General features: G+C 36.0%; 1 protein-coding gene and 1 pseudogene across 22 annotated transcripts in view; both read left to right on the top strand.

Moving 5' to 3' along the window:
- XIRP2 (xin actin binding repeat containing 2) overlaps positions 1-23,133 on the top strand; it is a 698,239-nt gene that overhangs the window by 243,360 nt on the left and 431,746 nt on the right. The gene's annotated exons all lie outside the window — the stretch shown is intronic.
- LOC125173460 (superoxide dismutase [Cu-Zn]-like) lies at positions 20,409-20,856 on the top strand (annotated as a pseudogene).

Below are 23,133 nucleotides of genomic sequence, written 5' to 3'. Positions count from 1 at the left end.
GTTTTACTCTCCACTCCCTTCCCATTCTACTGTGATTAAGCAGGTGGCATGAAGGAGGTTTATGGTAGGATTTAAAATGAAAACCAATTAGACAAGTAATTAAAAAATGGGAATTGACAACATGTCTTGATGTGCCTGATGTGTAAAATAGAAATTATTCCAGGGAAATTTTATTTTGTTACTTAAAAAATTATGAATCAAGGGGAAGCATAGAGTGTTGGCTTTCACTGACTGCCTTATCACCATTGCTTTATCAGCTGTGTCCTGAGCTAAAGCCAAGAAGGGAAATATAAAGTACATTTATCTAGAGAAAGAACTGCTACTACTGGAAAATGACCAAAAAATATCTCCATTCAATAGGAAAAATTAATCTTTAATTCCTTTGCTTGTAGTAAGTGAAGAAATGGGCTGCACAATGTCCTTTTTTTTTTCTAAATTAAGAAGAGCCCAAAGTTAATAAGTGTTAAAAAATAGAGGATGTTCAGAGTTTCACTTGCAACATGACAGATTGAGGTGCTCCACAGACCTGCTCACCAATGAAATGGACCTAAAAAATAATAAGAAGGAAAAAAAATTAAATGACTTAGAACCTCTGGAAATGATTTTAAGAGCATAAACACACCCACACATAAAACAGTAGATTCAAGAGAATCTACTTAAACTCACCATTTTCTATGATAAGCCTATGTAGATATTTACCTTGATAATTTACCACAAAATTATTGGGAAAACAGAGCCCTCATAATGGCTATGGTTTCCAGGAGATGAAAGCCAGTATAGCCATAGTCTTCTAGTAATAATCTGATAGTACAAAGGAATAATAAAAATTTCAACTATCAATATCATGTACTGCTTTGGCATAGTGTTAAATTATAATTTTGCCTCTCATGTATGTTTCTCTAGTCTCTTAATTCAACCTATGAACCAGCTATATCAGGGCCTAAACATTAAATACTGTTCTCATTTTTCAAAGATTAAATAGAACAATGTCTAAGGTCTACTAGGCCCTTTAATATTTATTAAACATTATTCTGTGAGTTCTATAAAATACCTCTTTATTTCTCATATGTCTAGCTGGGCACTATATAAATCAGACTTCTGAAGTATAGGTAAATTTTTATGAGAAATATTGAGGCTACACATGAGAGTCAGGGGTATGGGTTCAAAGCATGATCATCTGTTTCTCACCCAGAGATTGGCCTCAAACCTAACTCATGTAGGGTCCTCACTTTATTATTTATTTTTGTTGTGCCTGGGGCATGCTTATTAGCTAATTGAGTTTTGCTATGTGTTATTCTCATGTATTCTCAGTAATAGAATCATAATCTGATCCACAAATTATGTAAGTATATGCAAATATTTATTTGTATATAGCTGATGTTCTGTCCCCTATTCATCTAAATCTCTGAAAGAGCTTTCTAAGGGCAACTTCTCTTAAAAGGAAGAAATACGGTTCTGACAGATTTTCAAAGTTTTTGTTTTAAAATTTGACTCAAATTGGTCCCAAAATTTTAAGTAATAAGTACCTATATTCCAAAAATTTCAAGTTAACAAGAAATACAATTTTATTCTTTTCTATAACTCAATTCCTATCTCAAATATCTTTCTCAGTTGGGGATCAAAAACATGCTTTAAATCAATTTGAAGTATCTTCTTACCCACAGTTTATTATTTATATAATGTTAGGTGTTCCTGGTGGCTAAGGGAGCTGTTTTCCTTTCCCAGTGAGGTAAATTAACCTAATGTCATATGTATAGGGTTGGGAAATGAGGATAAAACAGGGATATTTTTCAAGATAGCATATTTTCCACAAAAATACACATAGAGGGGGGACCTGGGTGACTCAGATGGCTGAATGACCAACTCTTGATTTTGGCTCAGGTCATGATCCCAGGGTCTTGGGATGCAGATCCCAGGGTCTGCATCAGGCTCTGCACTGAGCGTGGAGTCTGCTTGGGATTCTCTCTCTGTCTCCCTCCCTCCTTCCCTCTCTCCCTCCCTCTCTCTCTCTCTCTGCCCCCCCCCCCCGCTCATGTGCTCTCTCTCTGTCTCTAAAATAAAATTAAACAGAAGAATATATATAGAAATGATCATCCATTTTTTACTTGAAAGAAGTAGATTTCATCAAGCCAGTGTTCCTGCTGTAAAAGTAAAAAAAGTCTAGGTATATCACAAAAATACTTTTTAAAAATATGAGTGTTGTGGGAAAAATGATGATCTCTAATTCTGAAAGAGTCTTTCTGAGGTGAGCAGATGATTGCTGGCCATTTTCTACCCTGTGGCTATTTGTCAGATCTGGGTATAGACTAAAGTTTGTGCTTCAAGAGACTACTGGAAATAAGGAGAGACCTGTGAGATTTGGGAGTTAAATGGAGCTCACATGGCAGTTGGAAATTTGGAGTCCCCAGATCAGAGCCAGATTCTTCCTTGGGACATCACGGGGCCCTGTACTCAGAGCTCCTTAATTGCAGAGCCCTATTTCTCATTGTTTCCTGGTGCTTAAGAAACAAAGTCCCATTTGAAAGAGTTTCCTACCTCAGATAGGGACTCAATTTGTCCTTCAAGACAAAAGAGCAGACTTACCAGACTTCGGGTTTCAGGAGAAGGTGTGATTGCAATCAGAATCACAGGGTTCTCCTTTTGCACTGCTGGTGGGAATGCAAAATGGTGCAGTCACTCTGGAAAACAGTATGGAGGGTTCTCAAAAAATTACAAAATAGAGCTACCCTATGACCCAGTAATTACACTACTAAGTATTTATCCAAAGGATACAGGAGTGCTGATTCGAAGGGGTACATGCACCCAGTGTTTATAGAAGCACTATTGACAATAGTCAAAGTATGGAAAGAGCCCAAATGTCCATCGACTGATGAATGGATAAAGAAGATGTGATGTGTACACACACACACACACACACACACACACACACACACACTGGATTATTACTCAGCGATCAAAAAGAATGAAATCTTGCCATTTGCAAAAACATGGATGGAACTAGTGTGTATTATGCTAAGTGAAATAAGTCCGAATAAGACAAATATCACATGATTTCACTCATCTGGAATTTAAGATAATACAAAATAGATAAACATAAGGGAAGGAAAGCAAAAATAATATAAAAACAGAGGGAGACAAACCATAAGAGACTTAAATACAGAGAACAAACTGAGGGTTGCTGGCAGGATGATGGGTGGAGAGATGGACTAAATGGGCAAGGGGCATTAAGGAGGACACTTGTTGGGATGAGCACTGGGTGTTATATGTAAGTGATGAATCATTAAATTCTATTCCTGAAATCATAAAAAAAAAAAAAAAAAGAAATCACAGGGTTCTTGTTGAAATTGGCAAGTTTAGCCTAAAATTTATCTGGAATTTTAGGTGGGAAATAAGGGGACATTTATCATGGAATACTTTTATACAGAAATATATGTAGAATAGCTAAGACAATCTTGAAGGAGGAGGGAGAGAAGGGAGAGAAAAAGAAAGAAGGAGATAGAGGACTTGCCCTGCTAAATTGCAAGACTTCCTATAAAATTGCATTAATTTAAAATGATATTGGTGTAAGCAGAATAAAACAAGAGAGTCTAAAAGGGGACTTCCATACACACAGCTACACAGAGGTTTAGTGACTCAATTCAGTGTAGAAGGAATGCTCTTTTTTTTTTTTTTTTAAATTTTTTTTTTTTTTCAACGTTTATTTATTTTTGGGACAGAGAGAGACAGAGCATGAACGGGGGAGGGGCAGAGAGAGAGGGAGACACAGAATCAGAGACAGGCTCCAGGCTCTGAGCCATCAGCCCAGAGCCTGACGCGGGGCTCGAACTCACGGACCGCGAGATCGTGACCTGGCTGAAGTCGGACGCTTAACCGACTGCGCCATCCAGGCGCCCCAGGAATGCTCTTTTTATTAACGGTAAAAAGACCCCTAAAGTGTCAAGTGAGTATCTACCTAGAAAACAATAAACATTAATCCTTTCCTCACACTATACAAAAATTTATTTGAGTAGATCAACTACTATTTGAAAGATAATAACATTCTAAAAAACAGAGAGGTGTGGTTGGCTGGCTCAGTCAGTAGAGCACATGACTCTTGATCTCAGGGCCGTGAGTTCAAGCCCCACATTTGGTATGGAGCCTACTTAAATAAAAGGAAAAGAAAACTTAAGAAAATGTCTTCATAACCTTGAGAAAAGAAGGTATATATCTTTTTATCATACAGTGTTACAGTTTCAGGTGTACATTGTAGTGATTCAACAATTCTACACATTACTCAGTGCTCATTAGGATAAGTGTACTTTTAATCCCCTTATGTATGGTGTTAGAAAGTGGTCCAGTTTCATTCTTTTGCTTCTAGATGTCCAGTTTTCTCAACACCATTTGTAGAAGAGACTTTTTCCATTGCATATTCTTGCCTCCTTTGTAGTATATTAATTGATTATATAATTATAAGTTTATTTCTGGACTCTTTATTCTGTGTCATTGATCTATGTGTCTGTTTTTGTGTCAGTACCATACTGTTTTGATACTGCAGCTTTATATATATCTTGAAATCTGGGATTGAGACCTCCAGATTTGTTGTTCTTTTTCAAGATTGCTTTGACTCTTCTGGATGTTTTGTGGTTCCATACAAATTTTAGTATTATTTATTCGAGTTCTGTGAAAATGCATTGGTATTTTGATAGGGGTTGCATTAATTCCATAGATTGCTTTGGGTAATATGGACATTTTAACAATATTTGTTCTCCCAATCCATGAACAAATCCATGTATGTGTGTTTTCTTCAGTTTCTGTCATCAATATTTTAGTTTTCAGCATATAGATTTTCCACCTCCTTGGTTAAGTTTATTCCTAGGTCTTTTATTATTTTTGGTACAGTTGAAAATGGGATTGTTTTCTTAATTTCTATTTCTGATACTTAATTATTAGTGTATAGAAATGCAGCAGATTTCTGCACATTGATTTTGTATCTTGCTACTTTACTGAGTTCATTTATCAGTTCCAGTATATATATATATTTAATATTATATATTTATTATATTATATATTATATATATATATTATATATATATAATATATAATATTATATATTATATAATTATATATAAATATATATATATATTTTTTTTTTTTTGGTGAAATCCTTTGGGTTTTCCATATATATAGTATCATATCATCTACAAACAGTGAAAGTTTTCCTTCTTTTTTACCAATGAGAGTGCCTTTGCTTGTCTGATTGATGTTGCTGGGACTTCCAGTATTATGTTGAATAAAAGTGGTGAGAGTGGACATCCTTGTCTTATTACTGATCTTAGGGGAAAAGCCCTCAGTTTTTCACCATTAAGTAAGATGTTAGCTGTGGGTTTTTCATATTTGGCCTTCATTATGTTGAAAGAAGTTATTTCTTAAACAGGATAGAAAAAAACACTGGTCATAAAATAAAAATAAAATAAAATAAAAATAAATTAGAGTACCTCATTAAAATTATGAGACTCTTTTCATCAAAAGACAACATTTTGAGTAAAGAGATCAGCTATAGATAGGGGAAAATAGTCACAATACATATATCTGACAAAGAATCTTCTCCAAAATATATAAAAATCTATAACATGTATATACTACATACAATATACAAATAAATATATTTATATATACAAACTATATAAGTATATATACACAAAAGTATACACAATATATTTTAAGAATATACATACAACATAAAAAATTCTATACTGAATGAAGGTGTTTAAAGGTACAAACTTCCATTTATTATATAAGAAGTGGGGATATAATGTACAAATGACAATTTTCTAACAGTTAACACTGCTGTATGGTATATTTAAAAGTTGCTAAGAGGGTAGATTCTAAAAGTCTTCATCACAAGGGGAAAGAAAACAATTTTTGGCATCTATATGAGTTAATAGACGTTAAACTTACAGTGGTATCCATTTTGCAATATATGTAAGTCAAGTTACTGTGTTATACACTTATCCAATACTGTTTGTCAATTATATCTCAATGAAAGTGAAAGAGAAAAAAAAAAGAACTACAGGTTAATAAGAGAAAGCCAATTAAAACAATGAGGAAAGACCCCAAACAGAAAGACTAAAATGAAAAGCATAGACAAGTTATTTACTATTGTCTGTATTTTTCACTTTGGCCTTTCTTTTGTGCTTGACCTGGGAGCAGAGTCCAGAGTCCCTCCTCAGGGACCTCCATGGTGCCTTTTCCTCCTCCTCCCCTTGCTTCAGATAGGGGATTTAGTTTATACTCTCCACATGATAATCGTTTTTTTAGTGCGTGTGGTTCTTCCAAATCTTTTGCCTAGGATTTGAGTGCTTTTAATTGTTCTAGAATTTAAAAATTCAAAACTAAGCCTTTATTTCTTTGCTTTGTCTTCTATCTTTTTACTAGACAAAAGAAATGGCCTGGTTTTCTGAATGGAATGAAAGCCATAACATATGAAAATTATATATGTGTTTTTAAAGTATGTGTCCTAATATATAAATATTAAAGAGTTTATCCATTTTGTCTACATAAATTGACCATTCACAGGGGTGCCTGGCTGGCTCAGGCAGTAGAGCATGCAACTCTCAATCTCAGGGTTGTGAGTTCAAGCCTCACATTGTGCATGGAGCTTACTTAAAAATCAATACATAAAATATAAACTAAATAAATAAGTAAAACATGAGTTAAAAATCCATTCACAGAGAAGCTTTTATTTTTGAATTTCAAATGAAATGCCTCTGTGATCCTGCATCAAATGATTCTCCAATGTATATTTTCACATTCGTAAAATGTACACACAATAAATAGATGTCCACTCTGAATAAAATCGTTAATTCATTTTTAAAGTGGACGTAACATCTTCCTAGCACCTGTGTGTTAAACTGAAAGCAGAGATAGATGTGAAGGTCAGCACAGAATAGGAGAGTGAACTCCTGCATCCAAACTGTGCATCCAGGAGAGACCTCTCTTAGTGATATCGCCAGTGATTTGACCATTGGAGAAGATGACAATGGAGCATCCACCCAAAATCATTTTGACAGAGATTTCAGTGCTGGGACGCAGAGTGCCTTTACTAAGACACTCTGACAGATTAGGACCACATACCATAAAGTAGCAAAATGTAGTGGTAGAAATTACTAGATGTTTATTTACATTTAAATACTAGATGTTTATTTATTCAGTTATCTCTTTGATTTAAAGAACTCAGAGGTGGTAAGCAAGATGGCTTTTATAAATTATTCAGGCAGAGTAATGTCATGTACCATGAACTAAAGACTACTAGATATTCACCAAAATTTGCTTTATTTTTCTCATAGGCAAATAAACTACATTCCTGAGCCTCTCTTGTTGTCAAGGGACTAGGAGCAAGCCAGTAAAATGCTATCAAAAGTAATGATGGTCTTTTCTCTCTATGTTTCCCCAAACTTTCCTCTCCAGTGTTCTCCTACATGCTACTTTCTTCCTCTAACCAATTACGAAGACGACTTTCCCAGGCAACATTGGGAGCTGTGTATTAAAAAGCCTCAGAGCTGTAGGCAGCCTAGGTACCAGAATAATTTTGTTAATGAGAGACCTTTCTCTGACAGGGTGCATCCACCCAGATCTGTTGCATAAGCCGTAAGTGTACTTCTGTTGTATTTGTGCCTTGACATTTTCAATCTTTGGGAACCAGCTATTAGCATTACACGAAGTGGAAAGAGGGATGGTACAATGATTAGAAATTCTTACTCTCTGGCCACGTTTAGCACTGACTGCCTCTGGGTGGCATGGGCAGTTTCCTTTACCTCTTAGGACTGGGATTTCCTCATCCTGCAATGAAGGTTATGGATTAGTTGATCTAGGCCACTCCTTCTTATTCTAACCTTATAGAGTGAGTTCCTGCATTGTGTCCATAATGTAATCTTTGTATTTTAATGCAAGGACACTAACAGTATTTACCGTTGGTATGTAGTGACGTGCCCATTTTTCATCTGTAAACCTGAAAATAAATTCCCAATAACTTTCTAGGGGCATCTGTTTACTGCTATTGGTTAAAAAGAAAAAGAAAAAGAAAAACAAACTGAACTGTCTGGGATGCAAGTTCACTCATTTGAGCTGGCTTTTTCTCCACTAACTGATCAATGTCTATGTCATTAGTGTATCTATCTATAAATCTCTCAAATCAACAGGAAAGTAGTACTTATGTGTCCAAAAGATAACATCAGGAAACCTGTACTATGTTACACTATTGCTTCTACCCTGCACTGTTTATAACATTAAATACAAATGTGCTTTTGAACAAAATCTTTCTATGCCTCTGTGAAAAGGGTCCTTTCTTCTTTCTTTTAAAAGTTTGAGTGAAACTGATTTGACCACTTTTGAATTATTTGAGGTTCCCCCAAATTAAATTTTCATCTAAGGGAAAAAGAAGGATTGTTCAGATTTTCTGAAGTTTGTGTCACAAAAAAAACCCCAGAGAGTTATAATATCACTCTTTAAAGAGTGGGTTTTCTGTGGGTAGTGTGAATAACTGCAATGAGTGCAAAAGTGGATGGATGGTTGTAAAATAGAGCTGAATTGGCTCAAGTTTAGGCTCATTACTTTGAGAATTTTCAGAAGAGTTTGTTAACCTTTGACATGTACGAACTTAACACAGTTTCATATGCTGTAATGCCTTCTACCTGGAAACATGCATCTGATAGGTAATTTTAAGTGATCAGCATTATTTATAAAACAGTAACTATTTTTACTGAAATATAGTTGACATACAATGTTGTATTAGTTTCAGGTGTACAACATAATGATTCTATAAATCTATACAGTATTCTATGCTCACCACAAGTGTAGCTCCCACCTTTCACCATACAGCACTATTATAATATCATTGACTATATTCCTTATGCTGCACCTTTTATGTCCATGACTTAATCATTCTGTATCTAGAAGCTGTATCTCCCACCTCCCTTCACCAATTTTGTCCATACCAACTATTATCCTTTTCTCTGGCAACTGTAAGTTTTTTCTCTGTATTTATGGGTCTGTTTCTGCTTTTGTTTGTTTATTCATTTGTTTTATTCTTTTAGATTTCACATATAAGTGAAGTCATATGACATTTGCCTTGCTTTGATTTATTTCACTTTATATAATATCATCTAGGTGCACCCATGTTCTTGCAAATGACAAAAATCTCATCTTTTTTATGACTAATATTCTAATGTGTGTGTCAGACACTTGGGTTGTTTTCATATCTTGGCGATTGTGAATATTGTGTAGTAAACATAGGGCCACATACATCTTTTTGATTTTACGTTTTTGTTTTCTTTGGGTAAATGCTTCATAGTAGATTTACTGGATCATACAGTTTTTTACTTTTAATTATTTAAGGAACCTCCTTAAGGTTTTCCACAGTGCTGCCACAATTTACATTCCCACCAACAATACACGGGGGTTTCTCTTTCTCCACATCCCCTCACCAACACTTGTTATTTCATATATTTTGGACTCCAGCCATTCTGACAGGTGTAAGGTGATATCTCATTGTGGTGTTAATTTGAATTTCCCTGACGTATAATAATGTCAAGCATCTTTTCATGTGTCTGTTGACCATCTGTATGTCTTCTTTGGGAACATATTCAAATAGATCTTCTGTCCATTTTTAAATTAGATTATTAGTTTGTTGTTGTACAATAAGTATTTTTAAAGAATGTTTAATTATGTTCTTCAGAATAAAAAGGAAAAACTGAATCACATGGTTTTATATATTGTGGTTTGTCCTTCATTTAATAGCAAAAAACACCTGGAGATAATAGAAAAACTGATGACTTATTTTCAAAGCACACATAGCTGACTGCAGAAGGTAGCATTACTGGTAAAGGAACTTCACTGCTTACATTTTTCCATTACTTTTCTTTTTCAGAATTAGTACATTTTTCTCTTCAAGTGCAACTTTGGACAAGTTGCACTAAGACAGTTGGTCATTTTTTTTTTTGGCACAGAATTCATTCAATCTTAGGGCAGTTTGACATGCTTTTAACTCTCTTCCCTGATCTCAAAGCTGCCAAAAACAAAGCCTGCCAAACAAGTGAAATCTGAAAAGTAGGATGATGCTGACTGTATGTAGTGAAGTAAATTACTATGGTTTTCTGTATAGTGTTAATTATGTCAACCAATAATTAGAAGCAGGGGAATCAATTCCTTATATTTGCTCAGATCAGAATGACAGAATATGTTACACGTTTTTTACTCCAGTCCCTTGTAATTAAGAGAAGGAAGTTAAATGTCTACAGGCTTTTATTTTATTTTGATGAAAATTGGGAAAATGAGCCATCCTTTCAAATAGTTTATATTGTCCTTTTATGTAAGTCCAACTGTGATTTATTATAATTTGCATCATTCAGGTCATATTTCACTATTTTAATTTGTTGATCTCTCTCCTTGAGTTTGACTTTTATGAAAGATGTCCCAATTTCTGGGCACTGGTCAGTCCCATAAATTTATAACTTGCTTTAACCTCAAAAAAATATTCACATTGTCCAGTATTATGGTGGAGGGAGAAAATGAAAAGGATACTTGAAAGTAAAGTAATATTTATAAACTTAAAATTTATCAAAATGCTTTTGCACATTGAATGGTCTCCAGATGATATATATAAATAGGGAGTTCAAGCCTTCTGTAGAATAGAATAGAGGAAATCAATGAACAATTTCTTTAATTCTCTGGTCTAGTCAGGGAGGCCTATCTTTAACTGTCAGACTTATTGTCACTTGGTTGAAGGGTAGCAATAAGTTGAGGTATCATGTTGCTTTCCACCACTGTGTAAGTTATTAGAGAAGCTGCTTTAAAGAAATATTTACTGAATTCCTTCTAAAGAATGACAGCTTATTCCTACTAACTCCTGTCAGACAGAATACTGCCCCTTCATTCTGCAGTTTGTAACTCTCCAGGAGCTCATAATCATAAGAGAAAGCAAATGGAAATCATTCCTTCCTACTGAAGTGTAGAAGTTGCATTGCCATCAGTCATAGCTATGTGGCAAATGTTCCCAGAGAAGGAAGAATTAAACAGGGATGAGGAAGATTCTCAGCTAGATCATTTTGGAACTCTGATGACTGGATCATTTTCAAATTGCAAGGAAATTAACTTAAAATGATTTCCACTTATACTTTAAAGTGCATATCATGTGATCTTTAAAATCAACATATTTTTGTATGTTTTTGTTATTGTGCAAATGTTAGTATCTAATTTTATACTAGGTTTTTAATTATAAAAGCAATATATGAACATATCACCGAAAGCAAATAGTGCAAAGAGTATAAAATTGGAAATCTATTATTCCATTCCTATGGTTACTAGTATCTCTTCCCGAAAATAATGGCATTATCAGGGTTTTAGGTTTGTTGGGTTTTTTTTTTATTTTTCCTGAAACATGTTTCTATATATGCAAACGTGTATATGTGCGTGTATGTAAAAAAATTTATATTATACAATCATCTATATAAACTTCTGTGTACTTTGTTTTTATTCTAGCTCTAAGAACAATTTATGGGTATGTTAAAATGAATTTCTCTCCCTCCCTACATGCATGGACACGCCATGCTCAAATACATATATATATATATAACAATGTAGATGTTTAATAAAAGTTTTCTAAAGGGTCTCAAATGGACATCGTGATATGTACAAACTTTATTTAACTCAGTCTCTCATATTTTTCAGCTAGAGGGAGCATAACTCCCAAGTTGAGATTCAGAATTTAATTTAAATTTTAGAATATGAAAATCTTCTGATTTTAGAATTAGAAGTTTAGATTCTAGTTCACAAATATTTGATTCTGTAACTTGTTCAATATTCTTATACCTCTCTCTTCCCTTTACCTTTGTTTAATAAACTGTTTCTAAGGACTAACCCAAATACTAATTCCTCAATGAATTCATCATTACATGTATAATTTCTTTATTCTCTCGTGCTTTACACACCTACCATGTAATTTAGCACCTAATAATAATGGTATTATAGTTCCATTTTATTGGCTTTTGTATTCATCAGAGTACTTGACTAGCCCAAAGATTAATAAGCATCCATTGATTGATCAGGGAAACAAATCATAATTAAATCAGCAAATCCATTCAGCCAGTAGAGCCACATGTAACAACATAGCCAAGTAAATCCATTTCTAGAGGTGGTTTTCAGTCTGAAAATCACTGCTATATTTTACTGCCTTTCTATTGCACATTTCTAAAGATGAGTAGGAGTGTCAGGTGCAATCTTTGAAGTAAATATAGAAGCAATTAGATTTTTTTATTCCTTGTCTTATCATATTTTTCTGATAAAGAATTCTGTGCAGTGGTATAACTCAATCGCCTTCCAGTGGATGGTGCTTCAGTTCAATTCACTCTTGAACCTGAGGCTTCTCCATAAGGTTAGTTGCAGTAACTGTGGCGTTCCTGAGGGAAGCACATCAGGATCCCTGCTTCTTCAGATGGTGCTGAGCACGCATAAGAAGAAAAAAGAACTGTATCAGCCCTGGAGTTTCAGCATCGGAGTGTGATTCCAGAAATACTTTGACACTATAAATCTGAAAAAAAATTAGGTCAAGTGGATTGAAAATGAAGCTCTACCTTGCTCATTTTTGATCACTATAGAATGAAGCTATACACTGCTCTCTAAAGTCTGAAATTGAGTTCTTACGGGTGGATTTATTGGGAATTACTTAGATATAGGACAGAAGAAGAGGAGACCAAAGAGAGAAGAATGAAAGGAGAGGTCAAAAAGGGGTCATTATATTCTCTCCTCTACACTTCAGATACCTGTTATTTTTTACCTTGGTCTATATATGCAATGAAAAAATCTATATCAGTAATTCCAATAGTATGGTTATGTATTCTAGAAATTCAAGTGAATATTTCTTTAATCAACTTAAAAAAAAACTCATAACATTGGTTTGCTAAAATTTTCCAAGCATTTCTGAAAGTTACAGTGAGAAGCTCACAGCATGCCACTTAAAGATGTTTTTCCTTAGAAAGCCTAAGACTGGAGGAGCCTGGGTGGCTCAGTTGGCTAAGCATCTGACTTTGGCTCAGGTCATGATCTCACTGTTTGTGAGTTCAAGTCCCACAACAGGCTCTGTGCTAACAGCTCAGAGCCTGGAGCCTGCTTCGGATTCTGTGTCTGCCTCTCTCTCTGCCCCTCTCCCACTTACACTCTGTCTCTAGCTCTGTCTCAAAAATAAATAAACAGTAAAAAAAATTTTTAAAAAGAAAGCCTATGACCATGTATGTGTAGAATTTGAACAAAATTCATCATATGTTGCTGTTTGGCTGGTGCTGAAGCCATAGCAAATGCCATCAGTGCATCTTACACTGTGACATTGGCTTAAAAGATACTCCTTTTTCTTTCAAGTTTCCTCAATATAAGGCAATTCTTATTTTAATGCTGAATAGCTTAATCATCTAAGTTTTTTAAATAGGAAATCAATATAGTTCTCAGTAACACTTTTTTCTAATGTGATATATATGCGTGTTTTATAATATATATGCTAATAGTGTCTATATCTACCTATATCATAGGTTTATTAGGAAGCTTAGGTGAGTTAAATTTTAAACACTTTGAATAGTAATTGGCACATGGTAAAAGCTCGTACAGTGATTATAATGATATAATTTGAGATCAAATTTTTGAAATCAAATTTTTTTAGTTGATTTGTAACACCTTTTTTTTTTTTCAAGATTAAATTCTGTTCAACGGGAACCCTCTTGCGCTATTGGTGGGAATGCAAACTGGTGTGGTGGCTCTGGAAAAGAGTGTGGAGTTTCCTCAAAAAATTAAAAATAGAACTACCCTATGACCCAGCAATAGCACTACTAGGAATTTACCCAAGGGATACAGGAGTGCTGATGCATAGGGGCACATGTACCCCAATGTTTATAGCAGCACTTTCAACAATAGCCAAATTGTGGAAAGGGCCTAAATGTCCATCAATTGACGAATGTATGAAGAAGATGTGGCTTATATATAGAATGGAATACTAGTTGGCAATGAGAAAGAATGGAATCTGGCCATTTGCAGCAATGTGGATGGAACTGGAAGGTATTATGCTAAGTGAAATAAGTCAGAGAAAGACAGATACCATATGTTTTCACTCATATGTGGATCTTGAAAAATTTAACAGAAAACCATGGAGGAAGGGAAGGGGGCAAAAAGTTACGGAGAGGGAGGGAGACAAACCATAAGAGACTCTTGGATACTGAGAACAAACTGAGGGTTGATGGGGTTGGGGGAGGGGAAAGTGGGTGATGGGCATTGATGGACACTTGTTGGGATGAGCACTGGGTGTTGTATGGAAACCAATCTGTCAATAAGTTATGTAAAAAAATTAAAATCTATTCTATTTAAATGTTTAAGAAGCCACAATAATAATGATCACTAGTTCATGATATAAGAATATGTTTAACCACCTTACATATATAGTGCAGGCCTACTGCTACTCCCCTCCCAATTTAGGGGATCCCTATTTGTTATCAAGGTGGACATATTACTTATTTTCCATCAGAAGCCATTCCCCCTGGTCTAGGTTTTGACAGGGTGGGAATTTCCAGGAATCTTTTTTTCCTAATCTAGAAGGTTATATTTCCAAGGTCATTGAGTTAGTTATTATGGAAGCTCTGCTTTGATTATTATGATGATCAGAGTTCAAAGCAGAAATGGAATTGTATTTTCTTTGTGTTTGTGGATAGGAGGCAGTAGAAGAATGTCGATAAAGGACATACTATTTTTAGAATCTAATGGTAAAAGTAAAAGCTGTACCTTATAAGAAGTTCTGCCTACAGTAGGCACCTGCTTCCCAGCATGTAAGGACAATATTGCCTCTCAGCTCAAGTCCAAGTGGATTGTCAAAGCAGTTCTGGTATTCAGAAGACCTGATAGGAGCTGCACTACACATATAAGGATTCTGTCTAGCTCTTTTTTTCACATTTTTTGAACTCACAGCAGCTTAAACTTTAGAATGACACTGTGACAGGAGACTGACTCAAATTCAGCAGGAATAAGCTTTGAAAACAGACATTTTCTGTCAGTGTTTGATTCAGAAACAACATAGTGTGGGTCTGAAATGTCCTGTAAGTATGAAAGGGACTAAAAATTTAAAAGCAGCTAAAGGAATATTACCTGCATGAAACAGGGGCATTGACTGACACATGTCCTCTCCTGATAGAGATTGAGGTTAAAATAACCTAGAAAAAAGCTTGTACTTAAAAGCAAGGGAACTTCAATTCACTTGAGCCTTAAAACCGAGGTAAGAAATGAGAAAGATCTTACATATCTATTTTCCTAGGCAGAACAGTAATCGATGGTATTGCTGTAGTTTTATGGTAGTTGTTGTTTGTTCTTTAGATTGTTTTTTGACTCCTTTAAAGACAAGAACCAGGTGACTACCTAAAACAGGGTTTCACAAACTGCAGTGTGCATCTGAATAGCACACAAAACCAGTGCTCCTCAGTGAAATTGTTCAAGTCACTGATAAATACGAAAATGTAAAGTTTTACAAACTTTACACTTAAGTTTGCAATTAGTGTACATATCTGGTTGAAGAGTTATATAGGGTATATTTCAGATGCTGTTCAACTCCCCTGGTGCAAGCTGTGTTCTGGGCATGTGTGATAAGACTATGTATCTGTTTATGACAAATTTGAAATAACGGCGGGGGGGAAACCCTGGTCTCTCACTAAGGTAAGTTTAGAAGCATTGACCTGGATGGTATGAGAAACTTGCATACCTCAAACTACTATAATAGAGCATGAAGTGGCTGCATTACTTGCTTTCTTGTGTTCTTGTGTTAAGGCATTTTAGGCTCTTAAAACACAAGTTATTTATGGAAGGGGTCATAGTAGATGCTCCCTTGTGAAGTTTATATAACCCCTGCTTCAGGAACAGAGTATCTTTTTCCCCTGATGCTGGTAATGTTAACTGCTGATGGCTGGCAGCTGAGTATTCCCTCCTGATGTTTGTTCTGGGTGGAAAAGTGCTGCATCACCTAATAACATGCCCCTTTTCCTGTGGCTGTCTAAATACAATGACTATTTTATGTGGGCGTATAACAAGCTGGCCCTTTTGCCTCAATTTGAAGCAACCCTTTGGGACCATCTCAGTGCCATACCTCCCCAAGGCATCAGCTGAGGCCTCTGTTGTGACTGCATCCCAGCCAAACCTTTTCCTTACCTCAGTCTTGTTGTCTTTACACCCCCACAGCTGTCGAACGCAATAGCACTTTCCAATGAATTTCTTGTATGCAGATTTACACCTCGGAACACTCTCTAGTGAAACCAAGCTTTGCCAAGAAGTATCACGATGATTTGTTGAGTGATATTTTCATTCATCAAGCTAGCCTTAATAGAGAATAAGGCCATAAGACAGTGGGAAAATGAGTCTGGAGAGTGACTTTGGGAGTATGGGGCTGTCTGATGGTCGCGCTGATCTGAGAACCCAGGTCACCTTTGGGCAGGAGTTGTGAGGGGCAGTAGCAGAAAGGCACATGCCCTTAGATTGTATAGGAGGAGATACTAGGGATATACAGTTTCCTTTTTCATCACAGGGATAACGTTTCTTTTCAATGTCTTCACAAACTCAACTACAACTCAATTTTCCCGTCATAGAGCTCTGCTTGGGATTTCAGGGCTGGTAGTGGCTCAATACTGAACAGATATGAAATACAAAGCCCTAAACTCTATTTTAATCACAGTACATTACCTAAGGAAGTGGAATTGGGCATGATAAAACTTTTTATTCAAAAGAGCGCAAAGACATCCTTTCATATTTAAAAAAAATCTCCATAATTAATTTTTATCACATCGCTCTAACCTCACCTGAGACTTCTGAGTCATGAGGCTCCAGCTGCTCTACTAGTAAGCCATGCCACTAACCATGTCCAGAGGACTCTTTATGATTTATGTTATATGTAAATTACAATTTACATTATGATTTATTTCTGTTATTGCAAGGTGCTCTTTAGACAGGCAGCATCACCATCACCTGAGATCCTGTTAGAAATTCAGAATCTGAGGCCCTTCCCAGACTTACTGAATTGGAACCTGCACTTTAAAAAAGATCGCTGGGTAATTCTTATGCATACTGGTGTTTGAAAAACATTGCTCTATGTGACTGAAATCTTCTGGAGTTCTTAATATTTAAGCTCCAATGGCTGTACCAAACAGCCCTGATATTAGAGGCAAGTTCTGCAATGCTGTCTTCATCATTTACTCCAACCTCTATCACAGTATTTACTTCATATAAGAAAGTTGGAGATGGAGTGAACTGAGGCCAGAATGATAATACACACACACACACACACACACACACACACACACACACACACACACTGCTCTTTCAAATCCAGAAACTTTAATAAGTGAAGAGAAAATAGCTACACACACCTAAAGGAAAATAGCAGTTTATTAGGATACAGCCCAAACTCTAACATGATTTACAAGAAAAAACCCACATAAATGTACTTCTTTTTTCAGTCTTTAGCTGCCTCCCACCTCTGCTAAACACACACACACACACACACACACACACACACACACACACACATACACACATACACACACACGCGCGCATGCGCGCACACACACACATCTAAACTGCTAGGCTGATCTATTTTTAGTGTCATCCTGAGCATTGCATGAATTGTCTCTTTCTGAAACATTCTTCGTTTCATATTCTTTTCACCTAGAAAATTTATACTTCAAATTTTATATAGATATCCTTTTTTCCCCCAGAAAGCCTTCTGTAACTCCAACAGAATCCTGTATTTCCCCCAAATTATTGCACAACATAGTGAGTCTGACCCGTTAAGCTGAAACCTTGGTTTAGCACTGGACTCAGCCCAGTGCCTAAGCATGTACTGAATGAATAAACAAATAACTTAATGTAAGTTATGTAAGTAGGTTTATTATTTTTATATTGCTAAATAACAAAATTACCACAAACATGGAAGCTTTAAACAAATATACTTACTATCTTATGGTTTTCATGGCTCAGGAGTATACACATGGCTTAGTGAGGTTCTCTGCAAGACTGCAGTCAAGGTGTTAGCCAGTGCAGGGTTCCTATCTCGAGACTCGAGTGGGGCAGTCTGCTTCTAAGCTCTCTCAAGTTGTTTTCATTGCCTTGCAACTGTATGATTTATGGCAGCTTGCTTCTTCTAAGCTAGGGAAAGATGGAGATAGAGATAGTGGCACAAAGATTGCAGCACTCATTACGTTTTTGCATCCATTTGGTTAGAAGCAAGCCATAGGTACTGGCCCACCATACAGGAATTACACAAAGATGTGGTTGTAAGATCATAGGTAGTCTGTTCACCACAAAAGGTATTGTTAAAATTTGTGCTTGTTTTTCCTGTCATTTTTTAAATTTATTTTTTTGAATAAACTTTTCCAATATGAGATTAAAATTAGTGGCCTGTAAAATAATTGCAGAGAGATTTTCTCAATTCTATTTCCTTCTCTTTAAATCTCTGCAGTTGGGTTATATAACTCTGACTAAACCCAATCTTCTCTCTAGAGATGGTTCCCCTATTCCACGGGAAAACACTGCTTGCCTGCCAGATGGATATAACATATTTATCTTCCTGACTTGAGTCTTCAAATATGTTTTTCGTTTCTGCTAACCTTAGTCAATAATCAAGTTGTTTGCCAAGCTGAAAATTTAAGGCTGGTTGGCAGCATTATGTAATTCTCATACTCTTTTTTCACTTCTATAGTTTTATTTTTCTCCCATTCCTCTGATTGTTTCTAAAGAGTTGGTAACAAGCTATCAGGCACCTGTGTCTTTCAAAAGGGAAGAATTTCAAATTTTCCTATGCCAAAGGTGTACATTTTCCACATGTACAACTAAACATCTTCTGTATCTGTAGAAATAGTTTACATCATCTTGAGACCCACTTTAGTTTTAGTCCTTCAAAAAAATAAATCACACCTATTTATTTCTTTGGCAGAATGATTGATATTAAGATAAAGATAGCATGAATAATAGTTTTGATTATTACATTTAAGGAAACAAATTCTTCACTTGCTGGTAATATGGTGGATGATTATTCAAACTGCTTGCATCTTTCCAGTGAGTGGACTTTTTCATATTCATGATACATGTATGTGCATGTATGTGCTTTAAATTTTTTCTTCCATTCCAATCTACAGTACTTCAAACCTTAATTCAAACCCTTCCTATTCAAACCATAAATTCTCAAATTATGGTTTCAATAGGATTTGTGGTTGTTATTGTCAAGGCGGTCACTACTAGCATGCCCCCAATTTTTAAAAGAACAAGAAATTACTGCCAATCCAACCCAAATTTTGAAAATAAATAAAATTTAAATATAAGAGAACATAATATGAAAAGTAGAAAATAGAAATATTAAACCTAAATGATTTATGCTAATGTTCTTTAATTATGTAGAAAGATGAGAGCGTTATTTATTATAGACTTCATTAATACAAGTATACCTGTGAACGATTTGAGGGTAACCACTAAAACTTTAAATATAGTATCTACACAAGGAGTGGGGAAAAGGAAATAAAGAAAATTACTTTACTTCAGTGAAAATAATGAAATATAGAAGGAGATATGAATTAATGCAAATTAAAATTACAGGTAAGTGAAGATATAGAAATAAATGTACACATAAAAGTTGATTACTTTCATCTGGTAAAGAAACACTCTACAATTAGATTAGACAAACCTACCTAATTTTTATTTTCATTAGATACACTTAAACCTAATGACCCTAGAAAGGGTGAAACTTAAAACATAGAAAATTAATATGGTACCAATAAAATCCCATGCCACCACCTCTCCCCTCCCTACCATAAAGAATCTGGGGGGCACCTGGGTGGCGCAGTCGGTTAAGCGTCCAACTTCAGCCAGGTCACGATCTCGCGGTCCGTGAGTTCGAGCCCCGCGTCGGGCTCTGGGCTGATGGCTCAGAGCCTGGAGCCTGTTTCCGATTCTGTGTCTCCCTCTCTCTCTGCCCCCCCACCCCTCCGTTCATGCTCTGTCTCTCTCTGTCCCAAAAATAAACATTGAAAAAAAAAAAATTTAAAAAAAAAAAAAAAAAGAATCTGGGACTAGCACTATTAATATCAGATAAAATAGCATTTAAAGACTCCTTGGTGAAATTAGTGATTTTAGGACTGAGGCAAGAAAACCTTACAAGAAGGGCCTGGAGCATCTTGTAGTACCAGAAATTAAGGAAATGCGAAGAACAAGCAAAGAATACACAAAAAAGTCACAAGGTAGCAAAATAAATTAAGTGGTATTGGATTATTATCCAAATTATAAAATAAATATCTGTGGAGGCTGGCGACTTCTGTGCCATCCTCCACAGCCCTGGGAGCCTGGACTGAAGTACATCCTTTGGAGTCACGGAGATGAAGGCCGTGTGCATGCTGAAGGGCCAGTGCCCAGTGGAGGGCACCATCTACTTCATGCAGAATGAAAGTGGGCCTGCTAGAGATCAGGAACCATTACAGGATTGACAGAAGGTGAACACGGATTCCACATCCATTAGTTTAGACACAGTACTCAAGGCTATACCAGTGTATGTCCTCACTTTAATTCTCTATCCAAAAACACAGTGGGCCAAAAGTTTAAGAGACCATGTTGGAGACCTGGACAGTGTGACTGCTGGCAAGGATGGTCAAAGTGTCTATGGAAGATTCTGTGATTGAAGTCTCAGAAGACCATTCCATCACTAGCCACACAATGGTGGGCTATGAGATATGAGATGCCTTGGGCAAAGGTGGAAATGAAGAAAGTATGCAAAAGGGAAACACTGGGAATCATTTAGCTTGTGGTATCATTGGGATTACCAGGTAAATATTCCCTAGGGTGTGATCTGCATCCTAACAACTCATATTTTATCTTGCTAGTTTTAGAAATTTAACTTGATAAACACTATAACCTTGAAAATAATAATATAAATAACTATCTGTGAATGCTTACTGATATAAATGACTGACTAAATAAATGGGGGAAAAGAGACAAATATTCCATGCAGAAAATTCCCAATAATTTATGTAGATACTACACCCTGAAGGAGGGGGGGGGGAGAATAAATCCCTATTCCTTAAGTGTTGGTTGCAAATAGTGACTTCCTTGCAAAGAGTACAGTATGGAAATGGGGAAAGAGTAACTTCACAGTAGAGAATTTTAACAAACATTACCTCAGCAAAATGATCAAGGTCAATATCAACAAATTTTATTGATAGTGTGTACTCTTACTATGATGTGATGAGAATGATTCTTGGCTTCTGTGGTCTGCCTCCCCCAAACCCATAACTCGTCTTATCAGAAGACTACAATATACCTGACCAAAACTCCTCAAAACTGTCAAGGTCATCGAAATTATGAGGAAATCTGACAAACTCTCACATCCAGGGAAGCCACTGTATTTCTAAGAATTGTTTGTAACCTTTATCTTTTTTTAAAATTAGCACACAGCTACCTAACAGGGTCATATATTCTGGTTAACTGTTATTCTCTGTATTAGGGTTTTCCACAGAGAGAACAAATAAAATTATATATAAATAGAAAGGGATTTATCATAGGAATTGACTAACATGATAAACAAGCTGGAAACCCAGGGGAGCCAATGGTAATTCCAGTCTGAGTCTGAAGGCCTGAGAACCAGGAGAACTGATGATACAGTATTGGTCTAAAGGCTAGCAGTCTTGAGACCTAGAAAGAGACATTTCAGTTTGAATCTGAAGGCAGAAAGAAACAATGTCCTAGTGTGAAGGCAATTGGGCAGGAGGAATTCTCTTTTATTTGGGGAAAGGTCAGCTTTTATGTTCTGTTCAGGCTTTCAATTGATTGGATGGTGCCCACCTATATTAGGAAGGGCAATCTGCTTTTATTTAGTGTATTAGTTTAAATGTTAAACTCATCTAAAAACACCCTTACAGAAACACCCAGAATAGTGTTTGACCAAACATCTTGGCGCTCAGTGGCCCAGTCAAGTTGACACACAAAATTAATCACAATATCCTGATTTCTACAAAGCTTTCATGTATGACACTCAGAGAGTACTGATTTTCAAAGAATTTAGTAATGTACAGTACGTATCACTCATGATTGGCACATTATAGGACAATTCTTGATATTAGGTTCTCTCCCATTATAGTGCAAATATCTAGAAGTTCCACTGAAAGAAAACTCTCCATAAGTTTAGAACCCTGTAATAAGTTCAGACTGTTTTTCTTTATGACCTACTAGTATCTGACTTTCTTATAACTACCTATGTTAACCTGTGTTCCACTCAGATCCAACCCTAGACTGGCTATATTCTGGGATTGGTTTGGGCTGAATGAGTTATAAATATGAGTATCCCAGAAATGACTGCTTTTTAGTGTGTGCTGGTGATTTGTTATATTACAGGTGAATTTCCTTGCAATTATTCTTTAATTAATCTTAATCTCTTTCTTGATTATATAACCACTCTTACCAGCTGTCTCTATCTGTTATCTCCTGAACCCAACTGCCACTGTGTCTATCCTATTTTCTTTTTTCTTTTTCAATATATGAAGTTTATTGTCAAATTGGTTTCCACACAACACCCAGTGCTCATCCCAAAGGTGCCCTCCTCAATACCCATCACCCACCCTCCCCTCCCTCCCACCCCCCCCCATCAACCCTCAGTTTGTTTTCAGTTTTTAAGAGTCTCTTTTGCTTTGGCTCTCTCCCACTCTAACCTCTTTTTTTTTTCCTTCCCCTCCCCCATGGGTTTCTGTTAAGTTTCTCAGGATCCACATAAGAGTGAACACATATGGTATCTGTCTTCCTCTGTATGGCTTATTTCACTTAGCATTACACTCTCCAGTTCCATCCACATTGCTACAAAGGGCCATATTTCATTCTTTCTCATTGCCATGTAGTACTCCATTGTGTATATAAACCACAATTTCTTTATCCATTCATCAGTTGATGGACATTTAGGCTCTTTCCATAATTTGGCTATTGTTGAAAGTGCTGCTATAAACATTGGGATACAAGTGCCCCTATGCATCTGTGCTCCTGTATCCCTTGGGTAAATTCCTAGCAGTGCTATTCCTGGGTCATAGGGTAGATCTATTTTTATTTTTTGAGGAACCTCCA

The sequence above is a fragment of the Prionailurus viverrinus genome, chromosome C1 (genome assembly GCF_022837055.1).
Source record: "Prionailurus viverrinus isolate Anna chromosome C1, UM_Priviv_1.0, whole genome shotgun sequence".
NCBI lineage: Eukaryota > Metazoa > Chordata > Mammalia > Carnivora > Felidae > Prionailurus > Prionailurus viverrinus.
Note: the sequence above shows the minus strand (reverse complement) of the source record. Positions and strands in the feature narration are given on the sequence as shown.